Source organism: Canis lupus, chromosome 35 (genome assembly GCF_011100685.1).
Source record: "Canis lupus familiaris isolate Mischka breed German Shepherd chromosome 35, alternate assembly UU_Cfam_GSD_1.0, whole genome shotgun sequence".
Taxonomy (NCBI): Eukaryota; Metazoa; Chordata; class Mammalia; order Carnivora; family Canidae; genus Canis; species Canis lupus.
In genome coordinates, this window is record NC_049256.1 from 16,946,762 (window position 1) to 16,972,899 (window position 26,138).

Genomic DNA, 26,138 nt, shown 5'->3' on the forward strand with positions numbered 1-26,138 from the left:
GGGTGGCTCAGTGGTTGAGCATCGGCCTTTGGCTCACGGTGTGATCCTGGGATCCTGGGATCGAGTCCCAATACATTGGGCTCCCCGCAGGGAGCCGGCTTCTCCCTCTGCCTATGTCTTTGCCTCTCTCTGTGTGTGTCTCTGATGAATAAATAAATAAATAAAATATTTTAAAAAATACACTAAGTTGACAAGTGGGATAAAATAATAGACACAGGCTCTCAATACCATACTTAGACCAGCCCCAGGTGATATGAAATGTTTTGGAAATGAGTGCACTTAGCTCACCAAACTAAATGAACATGATCCAGAGCCAGCTCTAGCACAGGCATCCTTGAAAAAAACCGCAGATAAGCCCACCTTCTAGGATTCCAGCGGACGATCAGACTCACACTTCCCTCCTTCATGCTCTACAAACGCACTCTCATGTAAGAAACAGTACATTTTTTTTTTTTAATGAAGAAATGCTTCTCTGTAACCCTCTGTGACGGCAGGTCAAATTTGTACTGCATCATACGGAAGCTGTTAGGCGTGACTCTGCAGGTGCACACAGTCCCGAGTGGGGGCGTGTGGGTCTGCAGCTGGCCAGTACACACCTGCAGGTGCGGCATGGCTTCTAGCTGCAAAACAGATGCACCACCCTGTCTGGGCATGTGACACGGCACTTGGCAAATGCAGTGGTTTGGGAAGCGCAAAGGAAAATATGCTCTCTTAGAGGAGGTCTGTAACGGAAGTGTTCTGGGTCCATCCACTCCACCCACCCCTCCTGGTAGTAGCCAAGTAGGATTACTGGAAAGTTAACTAGTTAAACAGCATCACTGATGCATGCCGTGGAGGGATGTTATCAGGTCAAATCACGTACAGCTCTGCATCCTGAGAAAGAAATGGGACTCAAAAGACAGCTCTGCGCAGGGTGGGGGGAGCAGGGAAGACCACCACGTACGTGCCTGGGAGTCAAGTGCCTCTCAGCATCCCAGCTCCACTGCTGTCAGAGAAGCCCCCAGACAGGTGATACGAGGCCCTCTGGGCCTCAGCTGCCCCATCCATACAGAGGGGCTTTGCCAGATGGGCTCTAAAGTCCCATCTAATGCTCACATCCTATTACTCTGTCATGATATTTGCGAGACAGTGTGTCATAGGAGCAAAACGGATGGTTTCTCCTTGCCCATGGCTATATTTCTGTGCATCAGTCACTGAAGAAAAAGAGAAACTTTCTGTCTCATCCTCCCTGCAAGCTGGACAAGGTATGAGGAACAACAGTAATAATTCATCAGAGGCAAAAACGTGTGTATAGCAAAAAGAAACAGCAGAAAAATATAAGAGAGGAACCTTCCCTTCTGAAGGGAAGAGATGTGATGGGTAGAAAGAACATTTTGGTTCCAAGTGGGAGAAAGCTACTCGAGAACGCAAGCTATCAAGCACTTTTCTTGAAGCATCACAAGAAATGGATAAAATATTGATGTGAAAATACATATATTTTATATGAAATGATATATATAAAAGACATAAAAGATAACGTAAAAAAAATAGAAGAGTCCAAGGATCACTCACCCTATGAAAACAGCAGACTGGTTTCTTTTCACCCAGAAGAAGGACTAATTTCTTTGGAAAACTGGAAGAGAAAGAGATTTTTAAATAAACAACATGAAATCTATACTTCAGGTCAGCACAGGAAGGCAGCCCTAGCGATTATAAACAATCCCAGCTCCCGGCCACTTTGGCACTTAGTAGGCACACAGTACATGTCTGATGGATGGTTAGACTTGCAATTGCTTGGCCAACTGCATGAATTTTGAAAACAGAGCTTTGAACATTTAATATGTAGAAAAGTAATCCTGTGCATGATTCCTTGATTACAAAATACAAGAACCTTATGACAAAGGAGGGTATATAGCCTGGTCTGGGAAATCATTTACCAGGTGGATCTTTCAAAATGCGTCTGCAGCCCCATGTGAGGATGCCTTAGTAAGTAACCAGCGTACCCCATGACTGCCCTGTGCCCTTTCCTCACCTTCCCCACCCCAAAATGGTACACCGACAACTCCACGCACACCCTGCTGAGGTCAGTAACCTCACAGGGATCTGTAATAGGGCTCATATGGGAATGTGGACTTGGCAGAGAGGCACCAGGGGCCACGTATCATGCCGACTGAGTAATCCCGTGAGGAGCCACGGTGTTTGGGATCAAGTGTGGGAAAGAACAGAGATGATGTGAATGTTGGAAGCGGAAGCCTGAAAGACAAAGAGAGATAAGGGGGTGACAGCAACAGATTGTGTAATCTACATCACAGAAGGAACTCAGCTCAAGATCCAAGTTTTTAAAAATTTCCAGAGACTGTTTTAAAGACGCCTTTGCAGGTTTAGGAGGGGATGTGAGGCGGAGCTGGTATAGCTCCAGAGACTGGCAAACTTCACATGATCCCAGAGCATTCGGGATTAAGTCTACGCGGGCTGTAAGAAGACCACTTGATGTGGTTCTGCCTCCTGAGAAATTCACAGTCTCAGTGAAAACACTTACAGGGTAACAACACAGGAGCAAAAGACGGTACATGCTGGTACAGTCTCTGAGCACCTTTTTAAAGCAACACTTTATAATCTGCGCACAGACATTAACCTTTCATCCTAACGGCAGCAAGATGTCTACAGTAAGAACCACAAAGATCAGAAATGCTAAATTTCAGACCCAAGTCTGCATCTCAGCTCAGGTGCACATCCAGTGGTGGCACTCAAGATATAAACTCTCAAAACGCTTTCTTCAATGGCAATACGAATACCCACGTCGTATCAGTTTCACATTCTTATTTCGGGTGCTTGACCCATAGGAGAGACTTGGGGAAAGAAAAAGCTCTCATGCCATGTGGCACAAAATGTTTCTAGGTCTGCATGAATCCAGAATACACAGGAGGGATTTTTATAATTTCATAACTTGTGAGATTGTGAGTACCTGTATTGTCTTCTCTTTTTCCCTAACCCCTCAAAAGTAGATGAGTCAAATGAGAGCACAGCAAAACATCTACTGTGAACAATTAGATGATACACATGAGGAAGCAATCCAAAGAAGACAAGTCAGCAAGCCCCACCAATAATCCCTACGAACATTTTGGTGTATATGGCTCTGGTTTCTCTCCTACAGTCAGGTACACAGAGTTTATTATTATACGTGTACTTATATAAATAAAATTGCATACATACATATAATTTATTTGTGATATACAATGATGTTACATATTGTATGTAATTCATACTGCTTTGCAGTCTGATAATATCTTACTTGTTATATTACAAACCTCTTTTAATATCAGTAAATCCATCTCCATCATCATTCTTTTCTTTTAAAGACTTTATTTTTTAAGTCATCTCTACACCCAACATGGGGTTGGAACTCACAACCCCAAGGTCAACAGTCACATGCTCTACTGAATGAGCCAGCCAGGTGCTCCTCTGTCCTAATTCTTAAAGAACTGCAAGACTCCTTCATTGAAAGAATGAACCACTAAATAAACAGTTGTTGAATTTACAGAGTCTACCAACGTGCCCCAGGTTTTTGAGAAATGACCACATGATAGCACATGGTTTTCTTTTACATTTTTGTCAAGACTGAAGAAGGCAAAGTGAAATAAATATCAGAAATCTTAACAACAACAACAACAACAAAAACAACTATTGGTTTGTATGGGTGTCCCTTAGAATACAAACTGGCATTAACACCACAGGCAGTATCACAAATGACAATATTCACTGAGCTTCCAATATATTGGAAGAGGACAACATATTAAAGCCTAGGGCTAATGGTAGCTAGAGATGCCAACACTCGAGCTATGAAGTCCTAAGTGTGAAGTTACAGGAGTGTCCTGTGTTCAGTGTGATCACGGAACAAAGTTACTTAATGATAGAAAGGTAAACTGAAAATTGTAGAGTCTTGAGCAATTTAAAAAATTATCATTGCATTACACAAACTTTAAAAAACCTAAAAAAAAAAATCGGGATTTGCCATATTAGAAAACATAAGAGGTAGAATGTTTGTGCAGCCTCAGTATTTCTAATCTAGTTCCCTTCTCGAAGGGAATGGTTGATTTGCTAACACATATGTGATACAGTTTTGCTTGAGTTGCACGACACAACCTTATCCTCGATTGAGAAAATCGTGCCGTACCTCAAAATGTGACTGACTAGCAACATTTCAGGAAAATACCACTTTGGGTGGGGGGGAGGCTGAGGGAGTGAATGTATCCCCACAACCTGCAAAGAGTGTGGGGCTAATTCCTCCTCCAGTTAGGAATGTAATTAACCCTTTCTAAGTATTACCAACACTGCTTGGACAAGCAGGGAGCAGCAGAGAAAGGTAGGACATAACTGTGGCGTCAGAGAAATGCCATATCAGCTACTGACTGGAAAATCCCATAGGGACCAAAAGTGGAGAAACAATGGAGAGAAATGTTAAGTTTGATTTCTGAAACAGCAAATGGACAGGTGATAACCCCCTCGCATGCTACCTTCCAACAAAAGTTCCCTGAAAATTGACCCCTCGCCCAGGGGATTCAAGTTTCAGGGGAAGTGACAGTCTGAGGAGTCACTCAGTCTCTTGGAAGAGACTTCTGCTGCTCTCTTTGGCCCACGTGGAATAGTCAGCATTAGGAGGTAAGAACACAGACCTTAAATGTTAGCACTGGGTAGAATCAGAGAAATATCTCAACAACTCACACCAGGGACTGTATGTCACAGAAACCGAACTGGGCTACTCTTCACAGATCTCCTCTGATGGTACAATTCAGGAGTGAGGGAGCTGTCCCTAGATCCGACACTGAACTTCTTATAGGAAAGGACATTTTGCTTTGCTTAAAACTCTTCTGGTGGTCAATGCTTCCTCCATGAGAAAGAACCAGATGGGCAGGCTGTGGAGTGTGCTATGCAATGTCTCTTCTATACAAAGCCAAATGATGCACCTCTCTCTTTAAATTTGCTTTTGAAGGGTCCTTCGTATCTTTTGACAGTGCACATGGGTTGGCCTAGTACATATTCTGTATAAAAAAAATAAATAAGTAAATTTGCTTTTGAAGGGTCCTTCATATCTTCTGACAGTGCACATGGGTTGGCCCAGTACACATTCTTTATAGAAGACCTGTAGAGCCATGGAAAATTGTGGTTTAAATCCTAGCATCTCTGTCCAATGGTGTGCCCAGCCAAGATATGACCTGGCCAGGAAAACTGTGCTGACACCATGTATTCCACACTTACATTTTTTGGACTACTGACTTGGGAAATTTTTGCCTTATCATTGTATAATCATGTAGTATCATCCTGGGTAACCGCACTGGACTCCTTAATATTAGCTACTAGCATGTACTGAGTGGCTATTGTGTGGCAACAAGATTTCATCTGTCATCTCTTCTCCTCACAAACTCTCTGTAAAATAAGACATATTAGCCTCATTGCTCATAAGAGGAAAACAAGGTTCAAGACAAGCAACCTGACCGAAGTTGCATAACCAGTAACTGATAAAGCAAAAATTCAAAGTGAGGTTTGACTGGGTTTCACAGCCAAAGAGAAAAGAGATGAGCGCCCTGGCACCCTGCATATAGATTTTTATAAGAAAGCTGCAATACATAGCATTCTGTCAAATGCACAAAAAAAGAGCACTTGCTTTCACCAAATAAGCAGATACTCCCTTTGCAGGTTGTTGTATGGGAGTAGCAAGCAAGGATGCCCGAACAAAAGTTATCCAGGACATTCCGGGCCGAGCATGGCATTAAATCGTCCAACAGGTGCTAGGCAAGCATTCTCCAGCAGAACAGCAGGATTAAAGTGCTGACAGTTGCAACGACACAAAATGTAGCCTTGGCAAGTTGGTCTAACAATTACTTTGCATCATTCTGATTATGAGCCACAAGCATGCAATCAACAGCATAGAGACGATCTTAAATGATCTCCATCAGCATTTTACTTTACTTATCAAAGCGTGGCAGATGGAACACACTCTGATCTGACCTCAACGCAATGTTAATGACCCAAACACAAAGAATGTGCAGCAACAATAAGGATGCAAGAGCATTGGCCTTGCTGGGGATCATTGGTTACAAAAGATGTCTTTTATTTCATTCAGTTTTTCCATTTATTACTTCAGAGTAAAAAAATAATATCTATGTGTTTCTCATCTGATAAATTTATCCACAGTCTAACTCAATTTAAACATTTAAGTAACTTTACAAATTCCCCAGACTTAATATCGCATGTCATACATACTTCTACAAGGAGCACTTTCCGTCTTCCGTTGTACATTTTTGTGGGTACACATTCCCCGATCGCAGCCCAGCTCTGAGAGCCTGGAATTGACATCATTTATTTCTGTCTTCCCAACCCCTAGCCCAGTGCCCAGCGTATATGGCAGACATTCAAAATATGCAGAAATGAATGAATTCTCATTGGACCGTAAATAAGAAGGCATGCTTACTGAAAACATGAATGACCCCAAGTTGTTCTGAGAAGTCACCAGTACTTCAAAGAGCAGGATCTGAATTCCAAAACTTGTCTTCAAATTGGAAAGATAATGGTAAACACATACAAAAATTTAGTAGAGAACTGTTCTTAGGGAGTAAAAAATATATACAAATATTAAAAAAAATACTGCCCTCATATCGACTGTATTAAATCATCTACAAAAAGACCATCCCAAGAGATCTAACCTCAACAGCAAAGCCTGTAACTGAAGAGGGAGATAGTATCTGGAGAGTGGTTTCCAAGGAGAGTAATTAAAATCACTGGAGGTTAGAGTACCAGATCTGGAAGAGAAATACTGATTATTAGATTATCAAAGGAAAAAAGAGGTCAACTTTCCTTCTCCAAAAATAAAGTAAAAGGATCATAAAATTTTCAATATATCAGCACTACTACGACCAATGCCTAGCACTTCACTGGCACATCTCAGTTGGGGCAGTAAGAGTCATGAAATGGGACAAGGACTCTATTTTGCCTTTAGATAAATATTATACCGTGGCAAAATGTAAGCAGGTTCATCCATGATTGGGATCCTATTTGGATGATATAAAATGAGTGCTCTATGCTCTGTGTAAGAAAATCTCTTCAGGTAGATGTCACTCCTGGTTTGATGATTTCTCGGGTATCTGTGTGTCTGTGTGTGTGTGTAGGATTTCCAGTGGTCTCAAAGGGTGTTATCTACAATGAAATAAGGTAATATATGTTTAATATTCTTGAATAGTCAATGTTTAACTTATGTTTAATAAGTTTTGAATTGCCAAAATACACCACGTAGACTTTTCAAAGGCAATGTCCATAAACCTCAACAATCCTTCAAGCAGGCAGCATAAATTTATTGTATGAACGGCCAAAAGGCTAAACAGAAGGCGAAACAAAATCAGCAAACCGACGGTAACTCAGAATTCCAAAATTGGCAATCACTGCCTTGGCAAAGCTGCATCTCTGACTCGGAGGGAGGAGTAAGAGAAGCAGGATGCTATTTTTAGGGTAAAAGGCAGCAAGTTTTTTATGCTCCACACTTTCGGGCCATGCCCCTGCAGTACAACTCCTCTCACTGGCGTGAAAGGGCACAGCTACTTCACCGAAGTTCGGTATCAACAGGAAATAGCACAGGGGAAAGGCCAGAGTTAGGGAGTAGGGCTGTAAATGTGCAGCCTGTGCCAGACACGTCTCTCTCACATCTGGCCAGCACAGGTGGTGCTAGATGCAAAAGCTACTGCCCCCATCAAATAACAAAGGCCTAGAGGACACAATTTTGGTCGCAAAGCTGGAGTTCAATAACTACTTAAAAGCTATCATACTCGCATCTATGTGAGCTTTATAGTTCTCAAAGTGCTCACTGTAGAGCGAACAGTCGGCAGTGAACATTGTTAGATTATATATAAGAGTTTTAAAAAGGGTACCTTTTAAATGTCTACAACAGCCAAGGGCTGGCAAACTTTTTCAGGAAAGGGGCCAGATAGCAAACGTTTTAGGCTTTGTGGGCCTGATGATCTCCATCACAGGCACCCAGCTCCTCCACTGTAGCACCACGGAAGCCACAGACAGTGCTAATCGCAATGCGCATGGCTGTGTTCCAATAAAACTTTATTTTCCAAAACAGGTGGGGGTGGGGGATTTGACCCACAGGCCAGAGTCTGTCCACCCCTGGTCCAGAATATCATTATACTGGGAAATGGTAAGATATAATCTCTGCTTCCTGCTTTTCCCCAAAACAGATTACATTTTTGTTTCTGTGGAAATTAATAAAGGAAACCTCATTAGAGTGGACTTGGGAGACTAAAAGGGGAGGCAGGAAAGGGGAGCTGCACCACTCAACATCAATCATAGGAAAATTGCCAATTATAGACCCCTAGGCAAGACTCTTCAGCAGAAAAGAATCATCAGTTATAGGTCCCAACAGGGAAAGATGTACATCGCAAATTCTGTAATTCCACCACCCCTGCAACTCAGCCAGTTGAGAAACGGTCATCACCCTGAACTCTTGCTCTTTTTTTTTTTAATTTTTTTTAAATTTTTATTTATTTATGATAGTCACAGAGAGAGAGAGAGAGAGAGGCAGAGACACAGGCAGAGGGAGAAGCAGGCTCCATGCACCGGGAACCCGATGTGGGATTCGATCCCGGGTCTCCGGGATCGCGCCCTGGGCCAAAGGCAGGCGCCAAACCGCTGCGCCACCCAGGGATCCCCTCTTGCTCTTCTCCAACAGATTTTCTCTCCAAACAACTCCTTTCAAATTCCTCCTTTTCCATAAAGTAACGTTCCTCTTCTTTGTTGGACTTGACTGTGTTTTGCTGTAGCTTCCATGTCCCAAATAGTGATTCTTTGCTATTCCTGAATAAACCCATTTTTGCTGAGAGATAACTGCAAGGTTTTTTTTTTTAAAGACTTTATGTACTTATTCATGAGAGATACAGAGAGAGAGACAGAGACACAGGCAGAGGGAGAAGCAGGCTCCCTGCGGGGAACCCGATGGAGGACTCGATCCCAGGACCTCGGGATCATGACCTGAGCCAAAGGCAGACGCTCAACCACTGATACTCCACCCAGGTGCCCATTAAAGTTTTATTTTTAAGGTTAATATTAGTACAGAGTTAAGATGGTAATATCCAAAAGCAGGGAGTGACTTAGTTTTGCAGTGTCCATTAAACCTCCCCACAACAGCAAGGGCAGATCTTTCCTTCCGACACAGAGTTTTACAGAGTGGCAAGTCTCTGTGCATTCATCTCTGCATTACGTATGTGCAAAGAGGTCAGGCAGCCCCACAGAACACCAGACAAACATTCTGTGGCTTCTTGAAGTAGCGCACTGCCCAGAATCAAGAGGACACCAGTGCAACCACAAGAAACAAACCACCTGACTAAAAACTGGGCAAAGGTCTTGAATTGACATCCTTCCGAAGAAGATACACAAATGGCCAACAGGCACTTCAAAAGTTGCTCAACCTCACTCATCGTGAGCAGAATGCAAATCAAAGCCACAGTGAGATTGTTCACACCCAAGAGGATGGCTATTTGGCTATTTACAAACAACGGCAAATGCAAAACAATGAGAACAGAAAATGACACACTATGTTGGCCAGGACATGGAACCATTGCCACCCTCACGCCTGCTGGTGGGAATGCACAATGGTATGCGGCTGCTGCGGAAGAACAGCGTGGTGATCCTTCAAAAACTGAAATGTAAAATGATTATATGGTCCAGCAATTCCACTTCTGGGTATATACCCCAAAGAAGTGAAAGCAGGGAGTTCAACATATGTCTGCATTCACCCAGGTCCCCAGTGGCACTCCGCACAAAACCCAAAAGGTGGAAGACGTAACTCAAGGGTGACTAAACGAAATATGGTAGATGGACAAGATGGAATATTATTCAGCCTTAAAGAGGACGCAAGCTCAGGTACATGCTGCGGCATACAGAGCCCTGAGGACATTTGCTAAGTGAAGTAAGCCAGTCACAAAAAGACAAATACTGCATGAGTCCACCTCTTTGGGGGTACAGAGGAGGAAAATCCACAGAAAGAGAAAGTGGCTGCCAGAGGCTAGGGGGAGGGGGTATGGGGAGTTAGTGCTTCATGAGAATGGGGTTTCAGTTTGAGAGGATGTAAAACATTTCTGGAGATGGATGGTGGTGATGGTTGCACCACCATGTGAATGTACTTAATGTCAGTGAGCTGTATACTTAAAAATAGTAAATTCTAGGAGTGCCGAGGGGAGTTCAGTCAGTTAAGCTTTAGCCTTTGGTTCAGATTGTGATCCCCGGGTCCTGGGGTCAAGCCCCATGTAGGGCTCCCTGCTCAGCGAGGAGCCTGCTTCTCCCTCTCTATCTGCTTTTTTTTTTTTTTTTTAAGATTTTATTTATTTAGTAGAGACACAGAGAGAGAGAGAGAGAGAGAGGGAGAGACACAGGCAGAGGGAGAAACAGGCTCCGTGCAGGGAGACTGATGTGGGACTCGATCCCGGGTCTCCAGGATCATGCCCTGGGCTGAAGGCAGCATTAAACTGCTAAGCCACCAGGGCTGCCCTCTCCATCTGCTTCTAATCTCCATTTGTACTCTCTCTCTCTTTCTCTTTCTCAAAATATAGAAATAAAACCTTAAAAAAATAGCAACTTCTGTGTTACATACATTTTCCCACAATTAAAAAAAAAAAACAAAAAAACAGCTTTGTGAACACTTGCTCCTCTGTGGGAGCTTTTCAAGTGATCTATTTAGACCAGGATATCCCAACGCCATCCAAGTCACTCTTGCTTGAGATGGCTGATTTATGGGAGGCAGTTAAGGAAATGGAGGGTTCTAGGAAATCAGTTAAAATCTGAGAGCCTTCACATCTAGGAATCATTTGGACTAAAAGAGAGTAAGACTCAGTGTGAATTCTGCACAGATTGGTGATATGGCCAGGAAGCCTGCAATATTCTCTCTGAGTGCTATTTCCCCCAAGATTCCATTTGACAGTGGTTCAGGAGGAAAGTCAATTATAGGTAGGAATAAAAGTTAGGGAAGTTTACCTACCCGATGGAAGGCACAAGGAAAAGTAAAGGAAATCCCTATAATTAAGGCAAAGTGACTCTATCTTTTAGGATCATGGTGAAAAACTCACCATTTCTAAGTAAGAGTAAGTCTCTCTCTCCCTAACCTTGCTCTCTTTGGTCACACACACATGTGACCACCATTAGTTGACTAGCGTGAAATGTAAGCTCCTCTGAATCTAATTCTGCATAACCCTTCATACCATACAGCATGCCTAAGAGGTGACCTCATGAAAACTGTCTTTCTTTAGCATTATTCCGTGGATTACTCAGGTATCATCCTTGCAAAAGTCAAGCTAATCTAGGGCTGCATTACCGATGACAAGCAGAATGATGCGGAGTCATGGTTTCTCAGCTGCAGGCAAAGGATACCACCGCTTGTCATTTATTTTTGTTAAGAAATAGGGAAGATACCTCCAAGCCAGCCCAGCCCTACGAGAGGAGAACAGTCTGAAGACTGCACAGCTGATATATGACATTGGTGATTACCTGTAGGTGATGACAGGTCTTCCCCCATGGCCAACGAGGCAGAAGGTTGTGCCATTTCCAACTCAGTTAACCAGGATGGTCATCAGAGTGTCCATATATCCCAGTTGACTGCAATGTTTTCTGGCTATCAGAATTTTATTTTATATTTTTTAAAGGTTTTATTTATTTTTTCGTGAGAAACAGAGAGGAAGAGACACAGGCAGAGGGAGAAGCAGGCTCCATGCTGGGAGCCTGATGTAGGACTCGATCCCAGGTCTCCAGGATCATGCCCTGGGCCGAGGGCTGTGCTAAACCGCTGAACCACCCGGGCTGCCCTGGCTATCAGAATTTTAATCAACATATAAGAACGTGTAGTTTTCATTGGAGGGCACATACATCTATTATAACCATTTTTGACAGCTTTTGTCAGAGAATTCACAGTATTGAACAAAAACATGTATATGAAAAAAAAAAACTGCTAGAGGAAAAAAGGAAATACAGGGGAAGAGTTTATACCACACTTTCAGACAGCTAAAGCCAGCAGCATGCAGAAAAATGTTCAATGACTAGCTGGAGGGGAGAGAGGAGTCCTGATTTGTAGTGTTTGCAGATGTCTCTAGTATAAACATTCCCACCATGGCCGATTTCAAGCTAGCAATGATGCCAACCTGCTCTCCAAATTCCTCAAAATTGAACAGTTGGCTTGTGAGAGCCGGTGCAAGCTGGCTGCAACCCACCACTGGCCAAAACCCATCTCCCTCATCCCACCAAGATCAAGCAACCGGACCCCTCTGATTCATACCTAAGATAACCCCCCGAAGTGAAAGTCAATCGGTAATCAGGCCTCTTCCTATCCACCAGAAGATATCTGTTCCCACTACCACATTGTATTTTTTTATTTTTATTTTTTAGTCTCGTCATCAGGAGTAAACCACACTCAAGTCCAATGTCATGTAAAAAGCCTTCTCCGGGACTCCCGGGTGGCTCAGTGGTTAAGCATCTGCCTTTGGCTCAGGCAGTGATCCCAGGGTTCTGGGACCGAGTCCCCACAGGGAGCCTGCTTCTCCCTCTGCCTGTGTCTCTGCCTCTCTCTGTGTCTCTCATGAAAAAAATAAATAAAACCTTAAAAAAAAAAAAAAAGCCTTCTCTGACTGCTCTATTGCTAGCTCTTCTCTATGCTGAATTTCTACAGCACCCCTATATAGTCTACTGACCTCTCTTGGGATTCCAGAGGGCCGGGCTCCATGGGGGCAGGGAAGTTCTCACAGCGCTAAGCATAGGGCAGAGTCTGACCCGGCCTGAACTGGCTTGACTGGTGGGGCTGACTTCTGTCCAGGCAGCTCCAGTGAGTTCGCTCACCAGCTGCTCACGCCTGTGCGCGCCAAACTCCCACAAAAGTAGGGTGGGAACTAATATTTGTTGGGCATCAAATTCCTGCATCCGCCCTGTGCCCAGAACTAGGTCCCTAACACCATTCCTCAAGAAAAGGAGTCAGGGCTACCTGGAGAAATGGCCCAATTCCAAGACTGGGGCAAGGGAGAGTCGAGAGGAGCACGAAGGAAATGCTCACTAACAAAGACACAACGATGGGGGAGCAGATCAGAGGGACAACAGGAGACGATACCCCTAATATTCTTGAAAGCACTGCCAGTGGCCCAAACTGGAAGTATAACAATGTAAACAGCAATGTACTCGGGATGCCTGGTGGCTCAAGTTGTGATCCTGGGGTCCCGGGATTGAGTCCCACATTGGGCTCCCCCCAGGGAGCCTGCTTCTCCCTCTGCCTGTGTCTCTGCCTCTCTCTCTGGGTCTTTCATGAATAAATACATAAAATAAAATCTTTTAAAAAAATAGCAATGTACTGGATTATAATCAAAAGTACAAAATAAATACCCACGAGTTCACACAGACATCAAGAAATGACTGTATAAATAGGTAAGTGGGGGAAGAACAGATCGATCTCCCATGTATAAGAATTCTGAATAATAAAAAAAAAGAATTCTGAATAATCTGTGTAGATGCTTAGGCCGCAGGGAGGCGGACACAGCTCCCCACTCCTTAGATGAGGGTTCTTTCCGAAGATGGGGGCGTGTGAAAGGAGTAACTGTAAAGTGTCGACAACCTGACAAACACCACCCCAGCCCGGCGATCAAGTGCGAGATAGCCAAGGGAAGTCACAGCAACAGCGTGCGCCCTCGATCCGGACAGTACGTGAGACAAATGGCAATCTCCCAACTTTGAGCAATATTCATCAGTCATCCTGTAGCATGTCCCTCCACTGGAGTTTTTCTAATCATAACAAAAACATAGGAAAAACCCCAATGGAGGGACATTCCACAAGACTGATCAGTACTCCTCAGACGTGTCAAGGGCATCAAAAACAAGTCAGAGAAACCGTCATGTGCAGAGGAGCCGAAGGAGACGTGCTGGCTTATATGATGTGGTTTCCTAAAGGGACCCGGGGAGAGAAAAGGGATGCCAGGTGAAAGCCAAAGAAATGTCAGTGAAGTAGGGACTTTAGCTACCACTACGACTACTACTAGTACTAAATTCTGCCAAACACTCTGTTAAGTGACTGATCTAGGTTATTTTGCTTTATCCCACAATGCTGTGATATGGCTTCATGCCCATTTTACAGATGGACACAACAGAGATCTATTTTGCCCAAGACAACAGTCCTTAACTGGTGGGATTCAAGTGGAAACTCACATTGAATTGTTCCAAGACTTTTACAAGTTTGAACTTCATTAGTCCTCACAACAACCCAAGAGAACCAAGTAGTAAGGCTATTATTCCCGGTCCTGGTGAGAAAAATGAAGGAGAGGCAGTTCGGGTGGGTTACTCAGGGTGACACACGGCTAGCAAGTGGCACAACCAGAATCTGAATTACAAGGCACTTCAATGCTGAGGACCAAAAACAACACACCTGACACCTTCGTGAAGAACCTGCCCTACAGGGGCACGTGGGTGGCTCAGGGGTTGAGCGTCTGCCTTTAGCTCAGGTCATGATCCTGGGGTTCTGGGATTGAGTCCCCCATCAGGCTCCTCACAAGGAGCCTGCTTCTCCCTCTGCCTGTATCTCTGTCTCATTAATAAATAAATAAAATTTAAAAAAAAAGGACTTGCTCTACAGCGCCAGTTTCACCACACAGTGTTGAAATCATCAATAACCATAACAATAATTAACATCATAGAGTACACAGTTCATGCCAATGACTTTACAAATATTAACTCACTTAGCCTTCCCATCAAGCTAATGAGCTAGATTCTACTATTCCCCTTGTACGGATAGAAACACTGAGGCACAAAGGAGTTTAAATAATGTTAGTGAGGGCAGCCCCAGTGGCTCAGCAGTTTAGCGCCACCTTTAGCCCGGGGTGTGATTTTCTCCAAACGTCCCACAGTCAAAGACAGCAGTTTTGCCAGCTAATGTGTGACAAGTAGGCTGTTAAGTAACAGACCTGAGGCCCATGTTTACTAATTAGCAAATTTTGTATATAATATGAGCTTTAGGCTCTGCAGAGCCTTATACTCCACATGGACCTTCCAATCACTTTGGCGCCTTGGAGGGATTTCAACAGTTGTACTTATCACAGATCAAAAATACATCATTATTGCTCCAGTCAATAAACATCTCAGTTACATGGCACAGTTAAAATATATTTATTTCTTTGATAATTTTCATGACCTTGCTCATTTACCACTCTCCTTCAATTTCTACTTGGTCTCAGCTCCTGTAGGGCCATTTTTTGTTTGCTTAACAAGAAGTTTTTCCTGAAATAGATGTTAATTAAATGATTTAGAAAAAAAAAAAAAAAGTGCCTCGTCTGATTCCAGTATCAGACTGTTATATGTTTTGTAAGAATTAAAAATCTCATTCTGGGGCAGCCCCAGTGGCCCAGCGGTTTAGCACTGCCTTCAGCCAGGGTGTGATCCTGGAGACCCAGGATCGAGTCCCACATCAGGTTCCCTGCATGGAGCCTGCTTCTCCCTCTGCCTGTGTCCCTGCATATCTCTCTCTCTCTCTCTCTCTCTCTCTGTGTCTGTCATGAATAAATAAATAAAAATCATTTTTTTTAAATCTCATTCTGGAGCATTTTAGGGGTGCACTGTCCTGAGGTTAGATGCTTGACAAATTCATTAGCACCGGCAAATATTAAAGCCGTCCAGGAACACCTGGATGGCTCATTGGTTGAACGTCTGCTTTCGGCTCAGGTATTGATCTTGGGGGCCTAGGATCAAGTCCTGCAGCAGGCTCCTTGCAGGGAGCCTGCTTCTCCCTCTGCCTCTGTCTCTGCCCCTCTCTGTATGTGTCTCATGAATAAATAAAATCTTAAAAAAAAAAAAAAAAGGCCATCTAGAGGGCTATCCTGCCCTCCTACTCTGCAAATCAACAGCTTCCCCAACAGCCATAGAAAACAAGTGTTTCTGTCCTGCCAGGTGATGTCACCATGGGCCAGAGCTGGCTCTCTCTTTACCCTCTGACAAGGGCTCCCATGCAAGAGGAGCCATGGATTGGAAATACACACTAATCAGAACAGAGCCAGGATCCAGGCCAAAAATAGACATGCCTGGGAGAAAGAGTCTTCTCAGGAGTAATGTGCAGAGTCTGTACCACAGCCTCCCAACTTGACCATGGTGAGCTTCCTGGCAACTTGCCAGATGTACATTTGGTGAAAACCCTTGGGAATCGTTAAATTCCTTAGACCTGCACAAGACACATGCCCATCGAGGACAATAATTCCCTGTTTCTCTGCCATCTCCAAGACCCTGATTCCCCATGACAGTAAAAAGGCATAGGTAGGTGGTCAGGGCACCAACTCTGGTCTGAAGATGCTGGACCTATTGCTTAAGCTCACTGTTCTCAGACACACAATTTACAGAACGATCGTGGTAAAGATTAAAGGGTTAATATGTAAAAAAAAAAAAAAAAAGAAAAAGAAAAGAAAGCACTCGCAAGGGTACTGGCACAAAGTACGTCCTGTATATACACAAGCATTTGCTATTATAGACAAACGCCAAAACAATTCATCATTACTAATGATTCCAAAGTAATGAACCCGATCCACCCCATTCCCAAACTGCCCTTCACCTGCCCGACCGTCCAAAACCTGCTCATTTAAGACCTGCACATATTCCTGTGTCATGAGGCCCGGTCACCCACAGCGGCGATGTTAGCAGACAGAAACTCTTACTTGCAAGACTAATGTGTTTATCCAGATTAAATGTATGGTTAACTGTGCAGTCCACTTCTCCTTTTTCAAATAAGGGTTTTTCACATGCAGATTTTTATCACTGCGCTTACTTCCTCTCTTTTCTTGTAGTATTAAACATCTTTTCCTTTTCAGCTCTATCCCACCCTCCGGTTGAACTTGTATAAAGGGAAAGAAGAAGGAAACCGGCCACCTAGCTCAGAGGCCCAAGTATTTTGCTCTGAACTTCACACTGACACTATCACACACTGCCAGAGCAGTTTAACAGAGAATTGGAATCTAATGAGAAGAGATAAGAGAGGAGCACAGATAAAGGAACTCTTGAAAATCAGCCCGGATCGTGTCACCAGGCCTGGTGGCCTCGGGGCTTATTAATATAGACTGCCTCTCACTAAGGGGCAAGCAATCCTCTTGCAGTCATTTCTTTAAAACTATCAGTCACCCTCACACCGATTTACCTTTAAACAAGGACATTCTGTAACCAGGGATCCACCTATGTGGCTTAGTCATCGGATGGGCCTCAAGGTCGCCGACTTGAATAACACGATGAGAATTACCTCATTCGCCCACTATAGCACCGTTATGTCACTGATCGATACAGAGGCCTGTACACATCACCAACAAAGCCTCCTCCGGGGAGCACCCTGCATACATCAGACACAAATTGCACCCTTAAAGGCAGATGACACGTGGAACACGGGAAGATCCTTTCTGCGAAGCAGAGCCTTTGTTTGGTCTGAGAGAAGCAGCAATCTAACCTCAAAAGCAGGGAAAAAGAAGAGAGAGAAAGAGAGAATCCGCACAACAGAAACAGCACTGTTTGCACTCTCTCGTTGACATGACACTTCTCCCACCTTCCCTCTTGAACACAGGATGAGTCTTCTGGGGACTCACAGGGCAGGAGGGAAGACAAAAATGGAAGCATCATTGCTGGGAGGCTCTGATGCTGCGGACCAAGACACAGCACATCTGGTGCCACCACCAGAACCTGCCCTACAGCGCCAGTGTCACAGTGCATTGGTGGAATGATCGAGAACAGCAACGATAACAGACACTGGAGAGTGCTTACGACGTACTAATCACTGTTCTTTTTCTTAATTTACTAATGTTAACCCATGGAGCTCTCTCAACAACCTGCTGTAATAAATAGGTTCTTTTCTTCTTCTTCTTCCCATTGTACAGATGGGAACAGTAAGGCACGAGGAAAGGAAGTAAGGTGCCTGACATCACACGGGTAGGTGGCCGGAGCTGGGATTCAAACCCAGGCAGTTAGGCTGCAGAGTCACTGCACTGAACTCTGGTTAACAGCAACACCAGCAACCACAATAAGAAGTCACCTCTGTGTTTTTTTGCACATGCTCTCCCCTCTTTTTGGCATAACCATCCCACGAATTGACTTAAAAACTTCTGTACTATCAGAGCCTTCCAGAGGAGAGGGGTCCGACATATGTTTGTGGGATGAAGGAATGAGTACTTGACTCGAAAAAATCCTTAAATCACTCTGTGCCATAGACTGAGGATGTACGGTGAACCTTGGCTTCCAACAAGGGAAATGAAGTTCAGGAAAAGCAAAGGACTTGCTTAGGGTCACGCTGCTTACCAGAGGTTTTTAAATTTTTCAAAGCTGTGAGATGTTTTTAAGAATACACAATCTTTCTACATGTGCTCAAAATAGAACAGAGTTAAAGGAGGAGCTGCTCTGCTAGAGACGGGCTGGGTCCAGCCCACCACCACCCTACATCTCCCTGCAGGCTCTGCAGAAAGCAGGTGGAGAACCACTGTGGCACCACACAGCGGGTGCAACCAGAACTTGGGCACGGAGCAAAGCACAGGGGAAGATGGGACTCTGCCCATAGATCCCTGGAATCCCAGTAGAGGACAACCAACCATTTGGGGGTCCCTTGGTCTCCTACTCCAGGGGCAGGAACTATAGTATAGCCTTCTCTCTCCCTCCTAACCATCAGGGATCCAATTCTTCTTCCTCTTGGTAGGGGTGGGGCTCAGAGACACTCATTCTCGGCTTCCTTTCTCATGCATTTCTTTTTTGTTTCCTTCTTTGTAGTGGTTCTGTATCTGTTCCTTTTTTCTGTCCCGGGGGGTTTCCCCTACAGATACCTGGAAAGGGGGCACCTCTCATGACCTACTTTGTCATCACCAGTCAGAGCAGAAGACGGCAAAGTGTGCTCAGAGGCCTTGCCAGCTGCTCTTTAGGACCTTGGATCCGATCGGGGATTCTTCAAAATGGTAACCTGGACTCCACGGTGGTGGCCAAGTTGGTCAGGGAGAGGGAGCAGTTTTGCAAGAACAGGACTGTGGGTGAACCTGTCACCCCGAATCTCAGCAGGCAGAGAGCCCCAGGGGCATCACAGATTGTCAGAGCCAGCAGGGACCTCTGAGACTGCAGTCTACCCTCCTCGTTCAACAGACAGGGAAGACGTGTCCTACCAACACACGATGACTTAGCTCTGGGTTCACCACGGCATAGCTCCAACTAGGGACTTCTGACCTCCAGCCCCTGGGCACCCAGAACTGATAGGGAGCCAAAGTAGGATGTGAACTGCAGGAGGAACAAAAGGACTCTCTTGTAATGTCAAATGATGCAATAGGGCAAGATGCTCAGGTCCTGGATTCATCTGGGCATCTGCATAGAATAATCTCTGAAGGCCCTCTAGGAAAAAAAACAAAAAAAAACAGAATGACCCGAAGGTTTGTCAAGTGTTTTAAGGCCCTCTGACGCAAAGGGCAACATTGAAAGATACTAGAACAAGACAACCCTTTCTCTGCTGCCCACGTTGCTCTGGATCGGGTAATGGGTGAATGGGAGAAATGACAGGAGAGGCACCCAGGCCTCCAACGGACTCCCTGCTTCTGCTGGAATGTGAGACACAGCCGCTCGATCATTAGCATACCCGATTTGCATTCACTCCAGATGAGATTTCATCATTGCATCATATTTATTCATCCCTTAATATAAATCTAAATTGCTCTCTTCAAATAGCAGAGAGCACTGTGCTTTGGTAAGGGGAAAGAGAAATGATCACGGTGAGAGATGCACAGCGTTTTCTTCTGCTCTCCCTCCCCCAGGCTGGATCCTTCCATGGCTCATCCCAGGGCTCAGCAAACAAGCCTCAGTCTTTGGTATCTCACAGTGGGGGGGCTCTTGGTGGAGGAAAAATATGGTAGCCCTCAACCCTCCCAAATACCGCAGGAGCCCCTGGTAAGTCCTGTTGGAGGTGAGCCCAAGCGCCTTCACAGCAGCCAAATATAACTCACTAGCAGACAAAAGACTACAGCCTTTTAAAGAAGACAATCATGTGTCTGGACCTGGAAAAGTTTGCTTGGAAATAAAGAACATTTTTTTTTTTTTTAATAGAAAGGGAGGCATTAAACTATGGCTGTCCACAAATGATCTCTGGGCTTGACAGGACACAGAGTCCAGAAAATGGATAACGGGCAAAGCACCCAGGGCCACAGCGGTTTCTGCTTGTTGCTTCCCACTGTGGCCACCACCTCATTGTGTAGGGGAAGCAGCATGTCACATGGGCACTGCTTTTCCTGAGAAGAAATTTCTGGTGCCTTTTCCTGTAAAAGGAAAATTGGTATCATCGTCTAGAAGTGTACATTCAGAAGTATTGTTTCTAATTCTTTTCGTTGGGGGACAGGACATGATCCTCCCACATCAGTGTGTATTTTTAAAATAGCAAGAGTCTTATATGAAATTCCTTTATCAGCTCGCACATATGCTAACGGAAGGTTCGCATGAGACGCCTTGCAGGAAGGCATCCTGGAGAAAAAGAATGACCAATTACCTCTAAATTGAACTCCTAACTGTGCCTTGAACGAGGGCATATGTGACAAATTTTACCCAGTAATTCCGTTTTCATGTGTCTTCACCATTATGATTTCAGCTCCTTTCTAAAGGAAGTCTAAGCACGGTCGGAGCTCGGAGGAATGTAGATGGTTTCGAGCATCACTACTCCAGTGCTTTCGGAGCTTCATGCTCAAGTTAAGGATGGGTCCTTAAAATTGAACCCTGGGCAACCTGAGTGGCTCAGAGGTTTAGCACTGCCTTCTACCCAGGGCCTGATCCTGGAGACCCGGGATCGAGTCCCACGTCGGGATCCCTGCATGGAGCCTGCTTCTCCCTCTGCCTGTGTCTCTGCCTCTCTCTCTCTCTCTCAATCTGTGTCTCTCATGAATAAGTAAAAAATAAAATCTTAAAAAAAATAAATAAATGAAATAAAATTGAACCCTAACTTCTGGGTCTGGGGCTAGATGCCAACGCCATCCCACAGGGTTACTGGGGATGCTGGCTAGACTTGTCTTGTCCTGGGGTTGCTTCAAGAACTTGAACCAAAGTAATAAAGGTTGTCACCCCAGAGCCCCAATTCAATGACAGCACATGAAAACAACAAAATACCTATCTTGTCTCTATCAATAATCCTTTTTCACAATAGGCCTGAAATATTCAAGATGCTCAGAGAAATATGAGGGTATTGGACCAGGAGGCCTGAGCAAGTCACAGGACTTCTCTAGGCCTCAGTTTTTGTTTTGTTTTGTTTTTAGATTTTATTTATTTATTCATGAGAGACACACACAAGAGAGAGAGAGGCAGAGACACAGACAGAGGGAAAAGCAGGCTTCATGCAGGGAGCCCGATGTGGGACTCGATCCTGAGACTCCAGGATCACGCCCTGGGCCGAAGGCCGACGCTCAACCACTGAGCCATCGAGGGATCCCAGGGCCTCGGTTTTGAAAGCAAGGGAGCGAGTTAATGGATTTCTACAAGTCATCTGTGTTCTCTAAGCCTCTGCTTCCATGCTCCTTGTCTTTCCCTAAGGGGATACCAGCAGGGACTAAGAGTGTTAGAAAGGTTGTGCCTCCGACCCCAGAGGAATGTGACAAGGGCCTTCCTTGCATTGTTCCCACAGTAACCGGAGCCAGCTGTCCAGGCAGGCCAGCCAAGTTACGGCGCATGATCGCACACAACCGGGGACTCTGCATGGACGACTCCACCTCCAGGCTTCCCCATTTCCTCTGGGCCCTGGTCTGCAGGTCAGCACCCCCCTGGGAACACAAGAATGGGTCTGCGATCTTTAATAAATAACAGTTGAGGGTTTAAAATCTGGAGTGTGGCCACAATGGCCTGAGGCTCCCCTGAAGCGCAGCCAGAGGGTGCAAGGATGTCCTGGCTTCTCTGAGTCTATGAACCTGCCCCGGAGGGGGGCCATGGGGGCTCAGGGTGCCTAGAGATGGCAGGTCTCTTTCTAAAGCCTGTGATGATGCTAACTCCTGTTCAAAGAAGGGGACTCGAGCGAGAGTGAGAATCTAAGATGAGATTTTCATTAGAAAATCTTGGGGTGAGCCACAATCTGTAAGCTCACAGTTCTGAGCAGGGACGATGATGGAGGGTTTCCTTTTTGCCTGCAGCCTGCATCTGAGATACTAATGAGGGAAGATCACTGGAAAGCATTACCATTATTTTTAGCTTTTCTAAGGGAGGGGAGGAGTTTTTGAAAGGGCAACATGGAAAGGAATGTAGGGCAGGGGTGTGTGTGGGGAGGGAGAAGCAGAGATGAGGAAAAATAAGAACTTGCAGGACAGATAAGCAGCTCCTTCCTCCTTTCTTGATAGACGGCTGCAGCCAAAACCACATCAAGGACTTCAGGTCCAGATATCTGGAGACAAAGAAGTCCCTGGAAGGAAATCGTTCTTCTGCAAGCAGGGCAAACGTGCACTTCAGCTTTAGGAATTATATTTTTTTAACCTTCCAAACGGAGCAGATGAGGCCCTCCTAGAAGCCCTTCTTGGCAAAGAGTTTGATCATCCCTTTTGGATGTGAAAGCTGCTTCAGCGAAAGCGAACCCCAAAGAGACACCCTCTCCGGAGGTACAGAGATCCTGAATGGTCCAGATGAAAAGGAGATGAATAGATTCCTCTTCAACAACCCTACGATTTTCAAATAGCCAGGTAGAGCCCAGAAGCCTCTACAGTGACCAAAATATGGACCAAGAATATAACATTTTGAGGGTGGATTTCTTTTTTCTTCTTCGCTTTTTTTTTTTTTTTTTTGGCACTAGATTGTAAAAAAGTCTCCTTAATGAGCTGCAAAAGCCAAGGCATGGATTCTCTTCCTCAATTCAGGGGCCTGGTAACTGCTGAAAGCACCGTCCAAATGCCACCTCCGTTCATAAGGATCCTTGGAACAAACCGCTTCATCACAAACGATTTGCCTGATGGAATTCATAAAGCAAGGTTGCAAAATATTCAAGTAATCAACCCTGCGGCATGGTCGACACAGGCCCGGCGCTAACAAAGAACACTAGAATCCTTTTCCCACTTCCAAAATAGCACCTAACGAAGTTGGTGCTATAGGAGAAGAGTTGCTGTATTTTGTTTAATGGAACTAAATTTGTGCCCATTTAAATCACGAGCAGGTGGCACTCGGTAGCAAAGAAAGCCCTGAAAATATTCACATTTAGTGAATGCAGTTGTATGTATAATTAGCCGAAATTTATTTTAAAGTACTCTAATCTTTTGTACTGTATTTTTTACAATTCAAACTGGTGAGGAAAAGAGAGCAGCTTTTGAATTTATTATGAAAGCGCAGCCACCGTATTATCTGTTAAATTTTTTTTTTTTTTTTTAAATGGGGAAGGCGTCAGAAAGTCTCTAATAGGACATATGTTAGGATCACACCAACGGAGAGGGCTTGCTTGCTTTCATGGGAGTGAGTCTGTTGTTATGGGAGCAATAAGTGAGCTAAACAATAGCATCCAGTAGAAGAGAAGATAGAAAGCATCAAAGGTATACATTTCAGGAGCACAAAATTTTCTCTTAACTGTTTCATGGAAAATTTCAAACATGCCCAGAGGACTTGCAACAGAGCACCAGACAGTCATTACCCGGCACCAATAATGATCAACTCATTGTGTGTCTAGACCGTCAAGCAAATCCCACAAATGCCATTTACTTCCTAAATATTTCTGTGGGAAGCACAGGATTGTGAAGCGCCCTCATTTTTCTCCCCAAGGTCCTGGCAAGTCAAATGTTCCCGGGCCGGAACCAGGTCCTCTTACCTGGGAGCCAAGTGTTCTTTCTTGCAAGTCTTTCCTCCACCCCTCTCTCGCTCTCTCACCCTCACAACCCCCTGGGCTGCAATAATAAGGAGCATAAAAACAAGCACTGTGCTGGTTAGAAATCACAAAATCCTACATTTTAAACTAATTTTAATTCAATTTATTTTTTTTAAAGACTGTATTTATTTATTCATGAGAGACAGAGAGAGAGGCAGAGCCATAGGCAGAAGGAGAGGCAGGCTCCCTGTGGGGAACCCAATGCGGGACTCGATCCCAGGACCCCAGGATCACAACCTGAGCCGAAGGCAGATGCTCAACCACTGAACCACCCAGGCGTCCCTAATTTTAATTTTAATTTGCCACTTTGCTGAGTCCTAATTGTCTCAGGGATTAAGTAGAGCTATGAGATTGCCACTGAGATACAATTACTTATGACATACTTATAAAAGTTATTTTCACCTTGCAACAGTTATTTTTAATGTGTTTTCATCAATCTGGGGGTAAGGGGGAGAAGTCATGGAGCCCCGGAGACTACAGTGAGGTGAGGTCCCTGATGCTAAGACATTTTGGGGGAGGTCACACATAATTATTATGTAACCGTACCCTGAGAGCATTTCCATGACACGTTTATTTATTTTTCACATATGAATTAGAACCAACTATTTCAACATGTTGAAATGAAAGTTTCTATGAAAAACAAATGTTTCATATAATATAAATCAACATTTCCCAAAGAGGAAAGAGGCAGGCCCTCTCCCTGGGGGAATTCTAGCATCTTTCAGAGAAAGAACAGGCGAGCCCAAGGAAAGTGAAAAGAAAAAAAGAAACATTCCCTCCTTTTGTCATGGACTTGCCAAACCCCTAACTGAAGGGGACCTACAATAGAACACCAAATATTCTCAAGGAAGTGTCCAAGACTGGAAAAATAGTAAGTGAATGCAGGGTTTTATGTAACTGATTGAAATACGCTGCTCAATTGCATTCTTTTTCCTTCTCGAAAAAACACATAAAGCTCCCGTACAGGGGAGGTTATGGGAATGAGGTGGTTACAACGTTTAAAAAGCCCCATTTGAAGTCAACCCCAAACCTTGAGCTGAGGCTTTAAATGCACTTGCTTTCAAAAGCCAGACCACAGAAAATCTTGTCATTTTTTACTATACGCTGGCAGCAATTCCTTCCATGTGTAACCTCACCATAAAACCCCAAACGATCGGCCCAAGGTCACAGAGAAGCAGTTGGGTCTGGGGAAATGGCCTGCCCGCCCGTGTTGGTTTTCTGGAATGGCCATAACAAACGTACCACACACTACGTGGCTCAAACAACAGACATTGGTTTCTCACAGTTCTGGAGGCTAGAAGTCTGAGGTCAGGATGTCAGCAGGGCTGGTTCCTTCTGAGGCCATGAGAGAAGGATCTGTTCCAGGCCTCTCTCTTAGCTTCTGGGGGTTTGCAGGCCATCTTTGGTATTCATTGGCTTGTCACAGCATAACTCCCGTCTTAACGTGGCATTCTCCCAGCATCTCTATCTTGATGTCCAAATTCCCTCTTTTTCTAAGGACACCAGTCATCTTAAAGTCGGGCCCATCCTAATGACCTCACCCTAATGGGATCATCTGCAAAGACCCTATTTCCAAATAAGGGCACATTCATAGATACTGGGGGGCTGGGACTTCAACATCTTTGGGGGGGACCACAATTTAACACTGAATACTGCCTTGTACCCATCTAACTTAAGAGAGGGAAGGGAGGAAAGACGAGCCAGCTTGCACAGTATGCCACCAGTGTTTTAGGTTGTCCACAGCTGCTCAGAGGGAACACTCAAGAATAAGCATACTATGACTATGGATAGACCCCAGCAAACCATCATATGGCTTTATTGTGTTATTGGGGCCCCTTCACACTGCCTTTTCTCCTGCACCCATTCTCAGCTTTGGCCAGTGGTCATCGTGCAATCTGCACGTCAGTTTGGTCTCTTTCAACCTCAGCATTGGACAGAAGTCATTTCTTGCCTCTGCCAACTTTGCATCCTTTTCTATGTATTCGGCTCTCCTTTATCCCTCCTTCTTTGATTCCTTTTACATTTGGGGCAAGCAAGAGTATCTCAGAAAAGGCAATCAAAATATATTTTTGACCTATTTCTATAGCCAGCAGAATGACTGGCCCATGACAGTCACTGTTAAATATGCTCTTTTGTGGTTTAAAGGGTGTCTTTTAAGTATGAGAGTTGCAGAATATAATTATTCAACAATTCTAATAGGCAGTGACGACACTGGGATTCCCAGTTGACAGAGGAGGAAGGAAATTAAAGCTCAGAAGAATCAGGAAATCCAGTACTGGGCACACAGCTAGTAAATCACAGA

At 44.5% G+C, this 26,138-nt stretch overlaps 1 protein-coding gene across 12 annotated transcripts in view; it reads right to left on the reverse strand.

Annotated features, from left to right (window-relative positions):
- The window catches only part of ATXN1 (ataxin 1), a 406,723-nt gene that overhangs the window by 189,745 nt on the left and 190,840 nt on the right, over positions 1–26,138 (reverse strand). For 11 of the 12 annotated variants that reach the window (XM_038584226.1, XM_038584222.1, XM_038584214.1 and 8 more), the window contains one exon: positions 1,552–1,612. The exons of the other annotated variant lie outside the window; for it this stretch is intronic. The gene's annotated coding sequence lies outside the window, so the exon portion shown is untranslated. The remainder of the gene's footprint in view (positions 1–1,551; positions 1,613–26,138) is intronic. 12 annotated transcript variants of the gene reach the window in all.